The 18,034-nt window shown below is 43.6% G+C and overlaps 1 non-coding gene across 1 annotated transcript; it reads right to left on the minus strand.

The window, feature by feature from the left end:
* Positions 1-4,875: 4,875 nt before the first annotated feature.
* Positions 4,876-4,979, minus strand: LOC139021391 (U6 spliceosomal RNA). The gene has a single exon (XR_011473495.1). It is a non-coding gene; the product is annotated as a U6 spliceosomal RNA (small nuclear RNA).
* Between the last annotated feature and the right edge of the window lie 13,055 nt (positions 4,980-18,034).

Raw genomic sequence — 18,034 nt, forward strand, 5'->3', positions numbered from 1 at the left:
CTAAATGCCCTCCTTCAAGTCAAGACCAGCCCTTCTTTTATGGACTCTTAAACCCAAGGATGAGTGCAGAGCCAGGGTTTGAAAGATTCCTCTGCGGCCCCTGACTCTCAGAGTAGGATGCTGGGAAGACCAGACTGGGTCAGGCAACAGGGTCAACTTCCCTGGAGTCAGGCTGGGGCTCAGTCCCTTCCCAAGCTCAGGAATCCCAACTAGGACCCTCTGACGTCCTACTGCTGGGGACGGAGCCCAGAAAGGCAGATGGTGGCTGCGTGTCTCCTGCTGGGTTTGTGGGGAGGGCCCCTAGCTCTGCTCTTGGCTTCGAGATATCTAGTTAGAGCAGGGACTAGGCATGCTAATGCTTTTTAACTCGGAAGGGGACTGCTCTCAGGGGCTGTGGCCTCTGCAGCTCCAAGTGGATACTGGCTGAGGTTTCTGGCGTGGCCAAGGGTGCCTCTCAGCAGAGACAGTGGCCCTGAGATGTTCTCCCCTCAGTTCCTGCGTCAGGCTGTGGGAGGGAGGCAGGGATGCAGACTCCTCATGGTAATTCCTGTTCCCTCACAGGAAACCTGGCCACACAGGCTTACGAGTCAGGGGATAAGTAGGTAATTAGACACGGTTTCTCCCCACCTCCTATCATCGTGTCTAAAATTTCATTACTAGAAACTTATATAATTTCTGCCTTTTGGAATGTCCTATTAAAATGCATATCCCCCTGGCAAAGACTATATTTTAAGTGCCTATTACCTGACTTCTCAGGAATATTTGAGTGAGGAAATTATGGAAAACCTACAGTAAGAACTTTAGGGGGGTAGGATGGAGGTGGGTTGGAGGAACTGGGTGACTAGTAGCAACAGGAGTGGAAGGGGGACATTGGGGAATTTCAGGGCACTTAGGGACAGCTTGGGACAGGTTCCAGAGTTTAAATAAAACAAAACACAGTCCTCAAAAAAGTTACCAAGCCAGGGATAGGCAGGGAATTCGTTTATCCATTCCTTCATCCATTTATCCATCCATCCTTCAACCCTATGTAATAGGTTGTGCCCGGTACTAATCCCTTCCCTCTAAAAGTTTCCCATCTGGTGGGATAAGATATATGTAAAAATGACCTCCAAATAAGGTAGTAAGTATTAATGCTCACAAGACAGGGACAGATAAAGGGCTGTAGGAGTTCTGAGGTGGGCAAGCCCAAGGACACTGGGTAGAGCTTCCTGGAGGAGGTGGCCTCTGAGCTGGATCTTGAAGAGTGGGTAGGACTCTAGCACATGGAGGCAACGAAGGACATCTGGACATAGGAAGGGCATCGGAAAGGGAAGGAGGCAGGAAATCGCAGGGTATGTTGCGGGATAGGAAGTGGCCTGTGTGGCTTCACAGAGCTTGTGAAGAAAAGATTGGAGATAAAGGTGGAAAGGCCCTGGCCTTGACTCCACGGAGCCCTGAGGCTTTGGCTCAGAGTGGACACTGTTCCCAGAAGAGCTGTGGCTTCGCTCTTAGACCCAGGGAAGCTTGGGCAGGGCTGGTGATGGTGGCAGGGCAGTGCGAGTCAGAGAGTGCCATGGACAGGGCCGAGGCGAGGGCTTAGAGTTAGTCAGACCCGGGTCCCATTCTGAGCTTGTCTTTTTGCTTTGCTGAGAAATTTAGAGCAAACTATTTGGCTTCCTGTGTCTTCAATTTTTTTTTTTTAAATCTCTCTCTCTTTTTTTAAGAAAAACATTTAACATAAAACTAGGCCAAAATGTTTTTAAAATTTTCCAGGACTGGAGGCTACACCCATGGCACTCTCCAAATTTTTTAGCGCTTGAGTTCCAGAAACGGCAGATACAGTATCCATAGCTGTAGATGGATGCATGCTGGCCCACATTATAGCATAAATCTATTCGCTTATCTGTTTATTTTCTGATTCTGTAAGCTCCTCCAGGATGGGGACTTGGAATACTCCAATATGTAGAACAGGACCTACAACATAGCAGATGTTAAAAACTCATTTGATATGTGAACTAATATGTGCTCCGTGTATGCATGTATCTGTGTGGATGCTTAGCGGGGAAAGGTCTACAAAGAAATGTACCAAATGTTGATAGTGATTATATCCCAGCAATGGAATTATGCGTGGTTTCTCACTGTCTTCTTTATCCTTTCCTCAGGGCATAGATATTTTAATAATATATTATTTTTACAAAAATGAAAGTATTTTGGAATCAGATAAAGCTTAGACTGAATTTTAGCTCTACTCTTTACTTGCTTTGTAGCCTTGGGCAATCTTATTAGCATCTCTGTGTCCCTTTAAAATGGAGATACTATCTATTTCATCGGGCTGTGGTGAAGATTAAATAAAATATGTATGTTGAAGCTTGGTGCAGCACCTGCCTGAGAGTAAGTCTTTAGTACATAGTACTGCCTCTCTTCCTCTTCATTATTATTGTTTTTATTATTCTTTCTTGGGGGGGAGGGAGATCACTAGGATCTAAATAAAGGTCCCCAAGCCTCAGGGACAAAGGGGTCTATGTTTAATCTCAAATGTCCTTTCCTGATGGTGGGCAGGAGGGAGTCACTGGGCTCCCAAGGCAGTGCAATGTGGTGAGTTCATGAAGGACAAGCCAACCAGTGCCATTCACATCTCAATAAAGACCCATCATTGATAAGATATTAAATCTTTTAAGACTTCTAGACCCTTATCTGTTTTATTATGGATTTTAGCAGTAAGATGGACTGGGTGGACAGGAAGATGAGGGAGGGATCCTATCCTTTATACTTCTCTGGCTGGGATTAGTAGAAACCCAGGCGAAAGAATGACTGAAGCCCTGGGAGCCAACAGTGTGAGTTCCAGGGTCTGCTGGAGGGAAGAAGGCTGCAGGGGAGCCGGTCAGAAGCTGTGTGTCCATCCTCAGCCAAGGCCAGAATCAGAAGAACTTCTTTACCTTGGCCCAGAGACTCGGGGGCATGAGCTCCAATCTCAGTATGCCATCTTTTAGTTCAAAAGTCAGAAGGCAGATTTCCTAGTCATAGATTTGTGGTATTTATCTTGTCAAAACTCACGTTCTTGTCCATCACAATGATGAACTTCATTGCTCACCTGCTCACTTTCCAGAAAGCCCACCAGAGAATGTCTCAGGCAATGACTCAGTTGTTAACTATGGTAACTTCTGGCCTGAATCCTGCTACCTCCCATTATGGGAGGTTTGCTTAAATTAATTTAGAGTGAAATCTGAAGGCCCTGCTTTTTCTCTCTCCTTTAAAACTGAAACAAGCTCTAAGACAGGCAGCTCCCGCCCCCATCCTCTGGCCTATAGGATCCTCATTCCTATAGGATTTTCAGAGCCATTCTAAGCAGAAAATGCCTAAGATCTCAAATATAAGAGTAGCAACAAATTTTGTCATTGACTAAAATTTCTGATTAACCAAGTGTTTTAAGATCCCAAAAGAGATCTCTTCCCAAGCCCTGAACCCCAAATGTTTCTCCGTAGTCCTAATCAAAAGCAGATAAAGCCTTTGTTTCTGGTTCCCAGTGATCTCTCAGCCTTTTGAATGCTCTTCTTGATGAAAAGGAGAGAAGGCAAGGAAATGAGTTTTTCCTCCTAGGTCTTTAGGCCAGGTGTCCAGGAATATCTCTCATATCCATACCTTAGTACCATGTCTAATGCTGCTACCCCAGCTATACCTGATTGGATCAGGAGTGGGGACCTGGCTCAAGAGCAAGTAAACATTTGCTGGCCAGTGGCCCGTGAGGTGCTAGAGACTCTGTCCTAATAGGAAAGAGCAGAGCAGGAGTTTGAAATGAAGATGATATAAGTCTGAAAGTATGCATCTCACAAGCCAAGACAGGTCATTAATCAGCTGAAGTTGGGATAAGTTAAATTTATGAGAGAGCAAAAAACATAATATACTGAGGCAGTTGCTGGGTCATTAGAAGAGGAGTGGATATAAATGGACATAAACACTGTCACTGGGACTCAGTTGTCCTCAGTGGAAGTGATTGTAGACTTGCGAGTTTCATAGTCATAACTCTGAGTAACACCATAAATTGATGTGTAGTGGAGAGACTGAAGCTAGTTTTGCCAGATGATTTTTCAGCAATCCTTAGAACAGGTGGTGCCAGTGTCCCCTGTGGCCTCAGTCTTCCAGCGAACATCACTAGCACATTCTTAGAGTCCAAAATCAGTCTTGGCAGCCTGGCTCTTCTCTGACCTCTTTGGCCATCTGTAACGCTACTTTCCATTGAGCTTTCCCCTCACCTTGAGGCTCACATGAGGCTGACATTAGAGGTAGCCTCCGTTTTCCCTGTTTGGGATGAGCATGTCTGGTCTATATTGAGTCACAGCCCCACAATTAAACAAGCACATTCTCCTCCCTTCATGTGTTCCCACTTTCCTCCAGGGGGAAGCCCCAGTGGATTCACAGCCCAGCCAAGCACATTTTATTTATTTCCTAGAGGCCTGGTGCATGAAATTTGTGCATGGGGCAGGGGGAGGGTCCCCTCAGCCCAGCCTACACCCTTTCCAATCCAGGACCCCTCAGGGGATGTCTGACTGCCTCTCAGAATCCTGGACTGCTGGCTCCTAACCACTCACCTGCCTGCCTGCCTGATCGCCCCTAACTGCCCCCCTCCACCAGCCTGATTGCCCCCTACTGCCTCCTCTGCCAGCCTGATCGCCCCTCACTGCCTCCCCTGCCGGCCTGGTCGCCCCTAACTGCTCCCCCTGCCAGCCTGGCCACCCCACGCAGCCTGCTGCTCAGTCGTTTGGTCACCCCTGACTAATCCCCTTGCCGGCCTGGTCACCCCATGCAGCCTGTTTGGTCGTCCGTTCGGTTGTGATGGTCACTTAGGCTTTTATATAGATAGAGTTATCGATTTGTTTGTTTATTCATTCATTGTTTTTTTTTAATATGGAGTGCTTCACGAATTTGTGTGTCATCCTTGCTCAGAGGCAATGCTAATCTCTGTATCGTTCCAATTTTAGTATATGTACTGCCGAAGTGAGCACAGCACGTTTTACATTTGGAAACAGAACCCCCTGAAATTATGTGTGAAAGGAGGTAGCAGAGATCAAATCTCCTCAGACACTTTGCTTTATATTGAACCTTGGTTTTTCCTTTGGCTTCTCTAGTTTTTGTCTTTGATTATGTCCATAGACTAATCCTAGAAGTTGTGGCCAAGAAGGATTTCAAGAGGGTAACTGGAAGTTATTTTATTTCCTAAAAGAAACATTGTCCTAATTGGGAGATGATGAAATGATTATAGGATTTCCTCTGGTTCAAAGACTTTTAGGGGTACACATAAAAACTAAATCTTTTAAAAGCCAAAGAAATGCAAAATTCAAACAGTATAGCACTGTGGATAGATGTGGCAAATTTGCCTGAAGGGGTGAGAGAATTGAGAAATGGTCTCTCTCATAAACACATGGGAATCTATGTGTCCCATCAGTGCTGTGGCAAAAACTCAGTCATCGTCCCACGAGGAACCTCTTCTGTAGTTAATAAATCACAGCAAGAAAGGACACAGCAACCCCCAAAACAATGGGGAGACAATCCCAAAACTGTTCGGGATTATATAGTTTGTATCTTTTAACCTCAGATATGTAATTCTGAGTAGAATTTTAAAAGAAAGCTAAAAGCACATTATTAATATTGTTTGCATTAAGGAATCTGTGAATATTTGATCATTTCCAAAGGTTAAAAATAATTTAGCCTGTTAGAATAAAGGCATGTCTGGTAATTCTAATTTCATAGGTATACTTCAGTTTATTTAAATTTGTGATGTTAAGTTGAAGTTACTTTATAAATAGTATTGGAACATGTAAAAATTAAGATTCACTGAACTTATAAGTTTAACTGATAGCTTTACAGGGGTTAAGTGCTTGGTTTTATAAGCTAAATCAGACAATTGGTATGCTTCAAAGGGCTAAAATATGGTAATGAAGGTAGATTTAATATCCACCTCACTTCCTTCTCTCTTGAAACCTCAGAAAAACTATAGCAAAGGGATTTTTTTTTTTTTTTAAGACAGAAGCCCATAACGATGGAGAGAAAAGGCAAGGAGACAAAGGCAATAAATTCTGGAAGCTGAAAAGCAGATGGATGACTGTTAATTTACTTAGCAGATGCAAGAAAACTTAAGCTGGAATGTTAAGCCTGAAATGGAGAAGGCCAAGAATATCCTGATCTGAACCATAGCACCCTCAAAAGACTCAGAGCAGAAACTGGGGAAGAAGGTGGAGGTAGTGGTCAAAAAAGGATCATTGGTTAAAAGTAGTTAGAGCTCTAGATCACATCCCCCATTGCAAACCTCCAGCTGAATGCCTCTCTCCATCCTTGGCAGAATAAACATGGACGTTTCTTCTCTCAGCAGAATCAAACAGAGGGATTCTGGACTGGAGGGTACGAAGGCACAGGTGACAGTGTGAGCACTGTGCCAAAGTAGAGTAAATAAATGAATGTATGCACATGGCATGCTGAGTGCTGAACCTCCACAGAACCCTGGTCTCACCTTCACCAAGTCATTATTCCCATTCAGTTCCAACAACCACTGAGAGCTAAGCTTCTGTCAAACAGGGTTTGCTAGGCATCTGAAAAAAGGCTCTACTATGGATGACAGAGACCAAGACAAACAAACCAGTGAGTGGGAGGAAGCAGAGACCACATAGGGGAAGGAAACATAAATAACGTGATTCTTACATCAAGTAAAAATAAGCACAGATATTACATCCATGAAACCAGAACAAGGCGGGATAAAAGGAAGATTTAGGAAATAAAAAAAGGTCCTTGGAAATGAAAAACAGGATAGCACAAGTGAAAGAAATAAAAAGAAGAAATGAAGGTGAGGAATTCCTCCAGATAATCTGCAAAATGATAGAGACAAAACAAAACAAAACAAAAACTTAGGACAACCAACATCCAAATACCAGGAGTTCTGGAAAGAAACAGAAAAAAAAAAGAAAAAGAAAATAGCTGAATTAATCATCAAAGAAATGATTAAGAACATTTCCTAGAGTTGTAGAACAGGAATTTCTGGATTTAAAGAGCTCATCACATTCCCAGATGATGGATGATAATAGTCCATATTGAGCACAGGATATAGAGTATCATCATTGTGGGGTTACATAGCTGCTAAAAAGAAATATAAAAAGGCTCAAAAATTAATAGGTGAAACTGGATGAAACTTTGCAACAGCCATAATAGAAAATAGAAGACAACTGAACAATAACTTCAAAATTTGGAGGAAAAACAGTTTTCAATTTAGAATTTTCTACCCAGACAAATGGTAATTAAATGTGAGGATAGAAAGAAGATATTTCCAGACACAGAAATATCAAAAGATTTAGCTACCATGCATACATTCTTGGGAAGTAAGTGGGGGATGTACATCACCAAAACAGGAAATGAACAGTCTATCCTATAAGAAAACACTGAAAATGTTGAGTTTCTATATCCTGATTTTCTTTTAGGGTGAGAAAGTGGGCCACTTGGCTCTGTGTTAGATAGAATGTTGGACATTTGAGAATGGTTAGGATTTAAATAGGAAATAAGTCTGAAGTATTATATAAATTATACAGGGTTAAGAAAACTGGAGTGTACATAAGGCACAGGTGCAAGGAATCTCCGGGACTGTGGTGAAGGGAGGTGTTGGGTGCCCAGCAGTGAGACTCAAGAGGTGGACCGATTATCATCACCATATTGGCCATCATCCCCCACCTTCTAAATCAGCTAAATGACGGGAGGTTGTGCTCCCACAAAATAGGGGAGTAAACCAAGAAGAAGGGCGACATGAGATTCAGGAAACAGGGATCTTACTCATCAGAAGACAAAGGGAATTCTTGGAACGACGGCACAGAGAATCGCGGAGACAGTCTGCAGCAGGCCTAGACCAGCCCCGGAGCCAGAGAATGGGATTCTTCAGGAGGGAGGCCTTCAAGAGGGAAAATGCTGTGTTAGATCCTGACATTATAACATTGATGAAATGTTGTACTGAGCTTTGTGGAAACTGTCGGAAGAAAGAGCAAAATGTACAAACAAAAACCTCTAAGCCAGCGGTTCTCAACCTGTGGGTCGTGGCCCCTTTGGTGGTCGAACGACCCTTTCACAGGGGTCGCCTAAGACCATCCTGCATATCAGATATTTACATTACGATTCATAACAGTAGCAACATTACAGTTATGAAGTAGCAACGAAAATAATTTTATGGTTGGGTCACAACATGAGGAACTGTATTTAAAGGGCCAGAAGATTAAGAACCACTGTAAGCAAATTTTTAAAAAGCAAGCAATTGTTAACTTCAGGGAAAACAAAAAATAAGAAATAAAACAGAATCAGAGTGTCTTACGATGCACAGCTGAGAATAACGTTTACCTCACAGACACAGAATGTGACCACTGAGAATTGCCTCAACCGAAGATCTTGATATAATTGTAGTGAGACAATGATCTGGAGAAGCAAAGAGGAGGGTGGCATGAGAGCAAAATCCTTTTCTGTTATTATAGGTCAGGAGAGATAACTCAAATTGAGCGACCAAAAGTTAGCAGTATAAGCATATTATTTAGAAATGTGGAGGAGTGTATATTTCAAAAGAAATGTCTGGAAAAACAGAGAGCAGGTAGTGCGAGCGGTGAAGCAAGGAAATTACGTTTTTTGAAATAGATTTTAGAGAAGGAAGAAGGGAGAGGGGAGGGAGAAAGAGAGAGAGACAGAGAGAGCAAGGAGAGGGAGAGAGAAACATCGATGTGAGGGAGATACATCCACCAGTTGCCTCCCGTACACACCCCTACCAGGAATCAAACCCACAGCCTAAGTATATGCCCTGACTAGGAATCAGACCCACAGCCTTCTGTGCATAGGAGGATGCTCCAACCAACTGAGCCACCTGGTAAGGGCAGGAAACTACATTTTTTTGTTATAAGGCTTTTGTACTATTTGGCTATGGATAATGTGCATGAGTTACTTTAACAAAAAAAAAATTTAACAAGATAAACTAGAATATATTAAATTTATAAATACAATTTTAAATGTTTAATGCTTAATTAATTTTGTAAATGGGACCGATTTTAACCAAAGGCCCCTAAAAGTGATGGTCAGATTTACTAGAATAATATATAAAATAATAAAGTTGAATGCAAAAGCTTAAGGAAGAATTAGGTTTAATTTACTTGAATAAATTTAATATTATTCTTAACAAACCAAAGTAACTTCTGAATATCTCTTTCTGTACATAAAAGCCCATTTAGAAAACATGAAATTCCCTCATCTTATCAGATTTAAAAGCCTGTGGTAAGTGCTGGAGGAGGGGAGACGGCTGGGGGTGCATGGCTGACTCAGCTTTGGGGGGAAAAAGTCTTCCCCTGTGGGTGGTTCATGAGTGCCCACCATCTATACCCAGGGAGGTGGCCTGCTGGGGCACCGCTCTCTCCTCACCCAGACCCCGCGTCCTCCCAGGGTTCTGTATCGGGCGACCAGATGGGCTATTTGATCTGGAGCTGGGTCTGGTCATTGCTAAGTCACACCTTGTGCGAGCAGCCTTCTCCTCGCTCTGGGCAGTTCCCGGTGGGGTAGATAGTAAGGTGACAAACTGCTTTCTCGGTCCCGTTGGCAACCTTCACTGCCAGTCCTTAGGCTGCGGGGGAAGGAGCAGTGGCCGCTAATTGGGAACAGATTGAGGTGCGGGCGGGCCGGCTGCAGCAGGTGCGGGGAATCCAGGGACACAGAACAGAGACTTTTGTCTAAACAAGTCCAACCTGAAAGGACGGACAACTGTTGAATTAGCCCACACTAACGGGCACTCATTTTCTTTTTAAAGTATATTTTTATTGATTTCAGAGAGGAAAAGAGAGGGAGAGAAACATCAATGATGAGAATCACTGACCAGCTGCCTCCTGCACGCCCCCTACCGGGGATCAAGCCCACAGCCGGGGTATGTGCCCTTGACGGGATTTGAACACGGACCCTTCAGGCCACAGGCCGATGCTCTATCCACTGAGCCAGACCAGCTAGGGCTGGGCGCTCCTTTTCAAAGATGGTCCCACAGTCACCCTCAGGAACCGATTTGTGTCCACTTTTTCCAGGCCTCTGCTCTTCAGAACGCGGGGCTGGGAAGGCTGGACTTAAATCCACAGGACAATTCCACGGTACAGTAGTTCCCCCTGACCTGTATTTTTGCTTCCCAAAGTTTCCGATACCCATGGTCAACTGTGGCCTGGAACTATGAAATGGAAATTTTTTTTCTCCAATTCACGAAGTCCACAATATGCTTGAAATCGTGCGGTTCTGAGCAGCGTGATGAAATCTCGCGAGACTTCCTGGTTTCCGCTCGGGGCGTGAACCATGCCCTCCCCACGCTGCTCACGCACCGGTCAGCTGCGCTGCGTGGCCACGCTTGTGCTCACCACCCTGATCGCTCGTCACCCGGATCTTACTAAGTAAGGACCCGAGGCCTGAGAGCAGCTTGGTGGCGACTCCAGAACCAGAGAGAAGCCATGAATGCCTCCTCAAAGGGGAACGTGAACGTCCTTGATGAGTAAGGAAGGAAAAGGATCATATCCTGAGGTCGCCACCATCTACGGGAAGAACGGACCTTCTACCTGTGAAACTGTGAAGAAGGAAAAAGAAACTCTTGCTGGTTTTGTGGGTGCAAGCTGCAAAAGGTATGGCCCTGGGGTGTGACAGCGCTTAGTGGAGAGGGGAAGCCGTGGAAACTGTGGGTGGGAGACACCAGTGGAAATCGTGTTCCAATGGACGCAGTGTGTTGCTGCGGGAAGCACTGGGCCTATGGGAAGACTTCAGGAGGGGTCTCCTGAGACAAGTGAGTACACCCACATAACGTTTATTCTAGTACATTGTTGTAATTGTTCTATTTTGTTCGTAGTTATTGCTAATCTCTGATTGTGCATAAATTATATTTATTATAGGTATACAAACAAGTATAGGGAAAAACATAGCATATATAGGGTTGGTAATATCCACAGTTTCAGGCTTCACTGGGGGTTTTGCGTCACATACAAGGGGGGGACTACTGTACTGTATTGAACAGAACTTCAGAAGAACTTAGGCTCGGGCCTGCAAAATTTTTCTGTAAAGGGCCAGACAGTACGTATTTGCGTGCCATATGATCTCTGTCACCATTTTAGCAGCCATAGGCAGTATGTAAATGAGTGAGTGTGGCTGTGTTCCAATAAAACCTTATTTGCAAAAGTAGATGGTGGGCCAGGTTTGGCCCAGAGAGAGTAGTTTGCTGACCCCTGCCTTAGGTGGAAGTGGGAAGAGGTAGAAATGCTAAGAAATGAGTCTCTAATGGTGAAATTTCAGGTCCTTTGACAAGGGGGTGGTTATCGGTCAGAACCTTACCTGTTGCAGCTATGGGGAGACTATCCAAACTTGTTTACCCAAATGGAAGTCCAGTTTGGTCAGCATTAAGTTAGTAATCTGGCATAAAATTACTGCATGGTTAATTTTTATTATTAAATGTCATAAAACAACAAATATCGTTATTGAGAATTTATGCCAAGCAAAATAAGTCAGTTGGAAAAAGCTGAGAACCATATGATTTCACTCATATGTGGGATATAAAACTGAAACTCATAGGCACAGACAACAGTATGGATGTTACCAGAGGGAAGGGATTGGGGTGCTAGTAAAAGGGGGCCAAATATATGGTGACAGAAGATAATTTGACTTCGGATGGTAGGCACACAACACAATATAAAGATCATGTAGCATAGAAAGGTACACTTGAAACCTATTAAAACAAAGTCACCCAATACATTTAATTTAAAAGATAATCAGTATCATTTACATAATGAAAAGAAGCTTGCTTACTCAAAAGGGATTCTTTTTTTTTGTTTTCTTTTTGTTTGTTTAAGTAACTGGAAATCTAGAAGTGGACTGGCTTTAGGAGCAGTTCTAGTTTTAAATGCCCCCTCTTCTTTCTCATCTTGGACTCACATTCTCCTCTGTTGAGGGCATTCTCAGTCAGCTTCTCTTCTCAGTCACAAGATAAATGGCTGCCGCCAGCTACGAAGGCCAGCTCCTTCCAGATTTACGTTCTGTAGCAAGAGCATGGGGTTTCTGGTAGATGGTCTGAGGTGTAGTCACGTTATACTAGCATTAACCCAGCTATCTATGACCAGGACAAGCTCTCTTTGACTGTTTTTTTTTTTTTCTTCAGAAAGGTTTTGATTACTCTGGGGTTTTATTTTCCCATATAAACATTATAACCAGCTTATCAAGTTCCATGAAAAACCTTGCTGGGCTTTTGGCTGGAACTGTATTAAATCTATAAACCACTTTGGGAAGAATCAACATCTTGATGATATTAAGTCTTCATATTCATGAATGTGGTATAGATCTCCCCATTCATTTAGGTTTTCTCTAGCATCTCTTATCATTTTCCCTGCATAGTTCTTAGGTAGGTTTTGCTAGATTGATTCCTAGATTCTTGATATTTTTTTGATGTAACCATAAATGTTGTCTTTATTAGTTATCTGTTGCTTCATGCTTCCCCAAACAGAGTGACTTACAACAGCCTTGAACATTTGTTATCTGTACATTTGTGTGAGTCAGGAATTTGGGAGTACCTTAGTTCTGACTTGCATCTCTCATGAAGGACGGCCATCGTCAGAGGGTATAACTGGAGCTGGAGGATCACTTGCATTGTGACCACACACATGGCTAGCAGGTTGGGGCTGGTGGTTGGTGGGAGGCCTCAGTTTCCCCAATGGGGGCCTCTCCATAGGTTATTTGAGTGCCCTCACAATGTGGCAGCTGGCTTTCCTCAGGATGAGTGATTCAAGGGAGAGACCCAGGAGGAAGCCATTCTTTTTCTGCTCTAACCTCAGAAGTCACATGGCATCATTTTGTATTTGTTAGAAGTGAGACACTAGCCTGGCTCATTTTTAGAGGGAGGGAAATGAGGTGCCACATTTTGAATCTCAGGAGGCGATAAAAAAGCACACTCCCCCACGTGGGGTGTTTCCTTTTGCAAAGATACCTTTATGCCTATATAGAACAAACGTTTGCTTTTCCTGCTTTTACAATGTGCTTCCACTGGATTCTTGGGTAAATCCCATAGAAGAAGGAGGTATTGTTTTTTCAACACTGTTCTCACCAGGGCCCCTGTTGGTCTCTGAATCCCAGTCCTGCTGTCATTGCTTCGCATGTGCTTGTCTCTGCCTGGAACACATTTCACCTGGCTTACTCCCACGTAAGCCATCCCTGACCTGAATCTTGGTAGGATCCCCCTTTATAAGCTCCCACTGCACCCTTTGCTTTCATGTTCACACACTAATCATGCTACATATATGCAGTGGTTCTCAAGGTCTGGTCCTTGGGTAGCATCAGCGTTACCTGGACATTTGTTAGAAATACAGATTTTCAGGCCCCAATCACAAGCCCTGAATCGGAAACTTGGAGGTGGGGCCCCCAAATCTGTGCTGTGTAGCCCTTCAGATGGTTGTGGTGCTCACTCTGTCTGAAAACCGCTGCTCACTCTAATGTAATTGCCTGTCCGCTGTATGGAACTTACCCACACCAGAGGTACGTTCCACCGGGCAGGGCTGCAGCTGTCTTACACACCTCTGTGTCTGCCAAACCCACGGCAGGTGAATTCTTCTGGGTAGAATCGAAAGACAAAGGTAAAAAAAGAGTGAGGGGACCTGGTCAGAGAGAACTGTCGAGCATCTGACTTCCGCCTTCCTGCTTCCACTCACTTCCAAAGTCAGCCACACTAGATGCTCCAGACTTTTTGTTTGTTTGCCTGGGGATTCATTACCTTCCAAATAAAATTGCCTCTCAAGAAGCCAACTGTCTGGGCGTCCTGGGCAGGCACCATTAGCTTGAAGGAGTGCGCTGGGACAGCACCAGCAGCTGGGCTGGGGGTGAGTTAGCAGGGGAATTAGGCTGAGCGCCAGCAAGTCCGTGTCCCTGTCTGGGGGCTTCTGGCAGCCTGTGGTGGGGCAGGTGCCTTGTCTTCTCCACGGGAACTCATAACACAGCATAGGAAGGGTAATGAGACAGGGCAGAAGCCGGATGACTCTGAGAGCACCAAGGGGACCATGTAGGGGAACATGAGGGTAACGGCCCAGTGACAGCCGCTGCAGCAGCAAAAGCAGTTTTAACTGTGCCTCGCCAAGTTCTTTCCCTCCTCCCCTCCCCACCTTACCCACCCCTCGCTGCTTCTTGTACTCTCCGTGTCTTGATCTGGTGGCACCCATCACATGTGGTCATTTCCAGGTAGGACAGTGGATCCAAGTGAAAACATTTTTTTTTTCTTTAAATAAAGCACGACATTCACTGTACAGTTTGGGGTGGTGATTTATGAGGAGCAAGCTTCCCCTGCCTGTGTATGGAAGGGGAACTTTTGCCCCTTCAAGTCCAGACTGGCATTTGTAATGACATTCTTGTCTGTCTCCCGCTGAATGGGAAGGCTGCTGCCTGTGTTCTCCCAGCTGTCCTGTGGTAGCCGGCAGATGAGGGGGCTTCCCTCTGCAGTTTCTCCTGAAGAAAGTGGAGATTACTGATGTCAATCACTGTGATCAGATGGTGGTGAGGGTGGCAGGCGTTAAAGATGAAGCCTGCCACAGGGAGAAAGGTAGGGACTCCAGCGGAATGGGAGTAAATTAGATCCCAAAGGCTCAATTATTTAGTTCAGGGGTTGGGAAACTATGGCCCCTGGGCCAAATCCAGCCTGTTTTTATAAATAAAGTTTTATTGGAACACATATTGTCTATGGCTGCTTAACACTACAATGGCAGAGCTAAGTATTTGCTATCTGGCCTTCTACAAAGTTTGCAAACTCCTGCTCTGGTAGAAGATTTATCTCTCCTTTATGACCCCAGCCCCTGGCCTTAGCCTGGTCATATTTAAAGGGTTCAGCCTGGTTTCATTTATGCCAGTGGTCTTAAAATATTCACCTTAAACTCTTAAACTTTTAGCTTAGATATAATTTAAAATTTACAGAAAAGTTGCAAGAATAAGAATAATGCAAAGATATTACACAAACTTCACCAGATTCAACTCTTGTTAACATTTTACACTATTTATTTTATGTGCTCACACTCTCTCTATATTTAATGTTTCATATTTATTATATATAATATTTTTAATCATTTGAGGCTTAGCTACATACATCAAAGCTCTATTCATGTACATGTGCAGGCTTCCTAAAACTCGGAATTGTCTCTTTTTATAACAAAGTACACTTTTCATCTTTAGTAAGGTTAATACTGATATAATATTTTTATCTACTCCACCAGCCATATTTCAGTGAATGTTCTTTGTAGTATTTTTTCCCCTCCAGTATAACATTCAGGGTCAAGAATTTCATTTACTTGCTATGAACCTTAGGCTTTTGAGCCTTGATTCTAGTAAGGAATAATGCACTTCCTGTATAGTTCATCTCCCCAGAACACTGTGAGGGAAAGGCAACATTTCCTCCGGTCCTTCGGAGCTTTTACCTGGGGAGCACCTAGAACAGTCTGGGGATGTTTTCAGTAACAGGGTACATGTCCATGGAGCACGGCTTCTAGAAAGGCAGGTTCTTACAGCTGCCTGCCCACCCCCCCATCCCCCCCTGCATGCAGCTAGGAGGTGCATTTCCAGCGGAACCTATTTACCCTCTGGCTGCAGTGACCCTGGAGAAGGATGAACACCAGCTCTAAAGGGGACATGCAAGTTAGCCCTTCCGACATCCTGACAACTTGGAAATGTGGGCTTGAACAAGGACCTTAGGACCCAATATACAGAGTTGGAGGCTGCAGATCTGGGGGAGATCTGAGCCTGGTCACTTGATACAGATCAACTTCATGATAAATTAAAATTATATCAATTAAAACTACCATTTAAAGCATCATTAGTGTTCCTTTTAAAATAAAAAAGTATTTCCATTGGCATAAATGGGTTAAATAAAAATTTATACCATATGCAATAAAATTCAATTGTGGTGTATGTGTAACCTATATCTGTAATCTTGCAGAAGCGTGCATATATATAACATACCATTCATTTAATCATTTATTCCCTTTTAAATCAATGATTTATTAAGGGTCTATTGTGTGCTAAGTGCTGGGGATGGATAATGAGTCACACAATACCGAGTGTGCTGGGAGGGACCATTTTGCTGCATTAAAGTATTTGGATTTATCTTTCAGACAGTATTATTCTCACTGGCCCTTGCCTGGGCCAAGAGAATGCAGGTTCGAATTTTGAGCACTTGGGGGGTGGTTTGGAAAAACGTGATGCCTGGCTGGATGCCAGTCTTGTGGCTGGACTGAAAATAATAGTAAAGGGTTTAAGACTAACGATTCTTCCAGAACAACCAGCCTGACAATGAGTAATACGCAGTTTGATGTGAAAATTAGAAAACTGGCAGACGAACCTGCAAGAGGGAAATTGGATTTCCAGAGAGACGAATGGGAGGCCATGTGGCTGAATGGAGTTCATAAGATGCAAAGGCATGCAGGGGAGTTGCTATCCTCCCCTCATCCCAGCATTTAAAACAGATCCCTGTTATTTATTTGTTTGTGGTTGAAAAGCAAGAGTTCCTTGGTCCTGGTGTTTATTATGAAAATGGATGGATTCAATATTGAGCAATGATGTGTTCGAAATGAAAGTCACATCATTAACTGTCACGGGCATTTATTATCAGTTTCCTCCTTATTTGAATAAAACAGGCATTATCCTCACCAGGTCCCACAGGACTCTCTTGCTTTTTTGGGTCTGGTTTTGGCAGAGTCTCAGTTTCTGGGAGGCAGTGGCATCAAGAACAAATCTGGGAAAAGCAGAGATGTCCAGGGGAATGTGATGAGGAATGGGAAATGCCTGACAGTAACTTTAACAAGGAGGACTCCATTTTCTGAAAGTGCAAGTGTGGCCTGTTTACTTAATGCTCTCTCTCTTTTTCCCTTTAGCTCCCCCATCATCTGTCCATTAGCTCAGCCACTTGCTTCACATCCCTTTCCCGAGTTCTCTCATTCCTCTCACTGCACGCTATTGATATCAAGAAGGAGTTTCATCCTTGTGTACTAGGCTTCTAACCTGGACACAACAATTGGTGGGGAGGAGGTTACCTACATCTCAGGACCCTTTGAACTCCTCCATGCCCAGAGCAACTCCTTGCTACAAAGACTACACAGTTTTGAATGTCCATGCTCCAATCAAAAGAAAACGACTTGGGGAAAATGATACAGATCCATTATTACTGTTCGGAAACCTCTTTCTGCTCCAGGCAGAGGCGATAAATTACCAGCCAAGTGATATAAAGTTAGTTTGAATATTTCATAGGAGCAAATACATCACAATGTCTGGAAATCTCTCCTCTTTTAAGTTGGAATTAAAGAATGGTTATCAGACCAATAATAGACACTATCATTTGCATACATTTCATCTCAAGAGATTTCTGAAGTTATGCAATACTCCAGTGGTTAATTGTTCTTCACATTCCTTTCAAACCAAATAACAGCTCAGATTAGGGAGGACCCATTGGTGATTGAGCTGATTGGCAGGAGCACATAAGGAGGGCATCTTTGAGGACTGAAGGAGGGTATGGCCAGTCAGGGCACCGTGGGGCTTTTTAATGTGTTCCTGTGAGGGAGGCAAACTTTATAAGTTTATTTAAAGAGCTTTTCTTCATGTTCTGCCCAGCTGGCCTGGCTCAGTGGTTGAGCGTTGACCTATGTAAGCTTGATCCCCAGTAGGGGGCATGCAGGAGGCAGCCAATCAATGATTCGCTCTCATCACAGAAGTTTCTATTTCACTCCCTCTTCCTTCCTTTCTGAAATCAATAAAAATATATTTAAAAAATAAATAAATAAAGAGCTTTTCTTCACGTTTTATGATTCCAAACCACTAGACATTCAATGATGACAAAAATGCCAGTGTTATTTCCTCTTTTATTGTCCCTTTTTACATTAAAGACTTAATCTTGAAATAGCTTTTAAAGTTGCCATTAATTCCATTTTTCCTCAGAAATCTTCTTGCACAGTTACTGACAGTAATTTTAACAAGGAGGACTCCATTGTCTGAAAGTACAAGTGTGGTCTGTTAGTAGTTGTGCTGTGAA

Source organism: Myotis yumanensis, unplaced genomic scaffold, assembly GCF_028538775.1.
Source record: "Myotis yumanensis isolate MYYU_CA2020_CCGP unplaced genomic scaffold, mMyoYum1.0.hap1 SCAF_12, whole genome shotgun sequence".
Taxonomy (NCBI): domain Eukaryota; kingdom Metazoa; phylum Chordata; class Mammalia; order Chiroptera; family Vespertilionidae; genus Myotis; species Myotis yumanensis.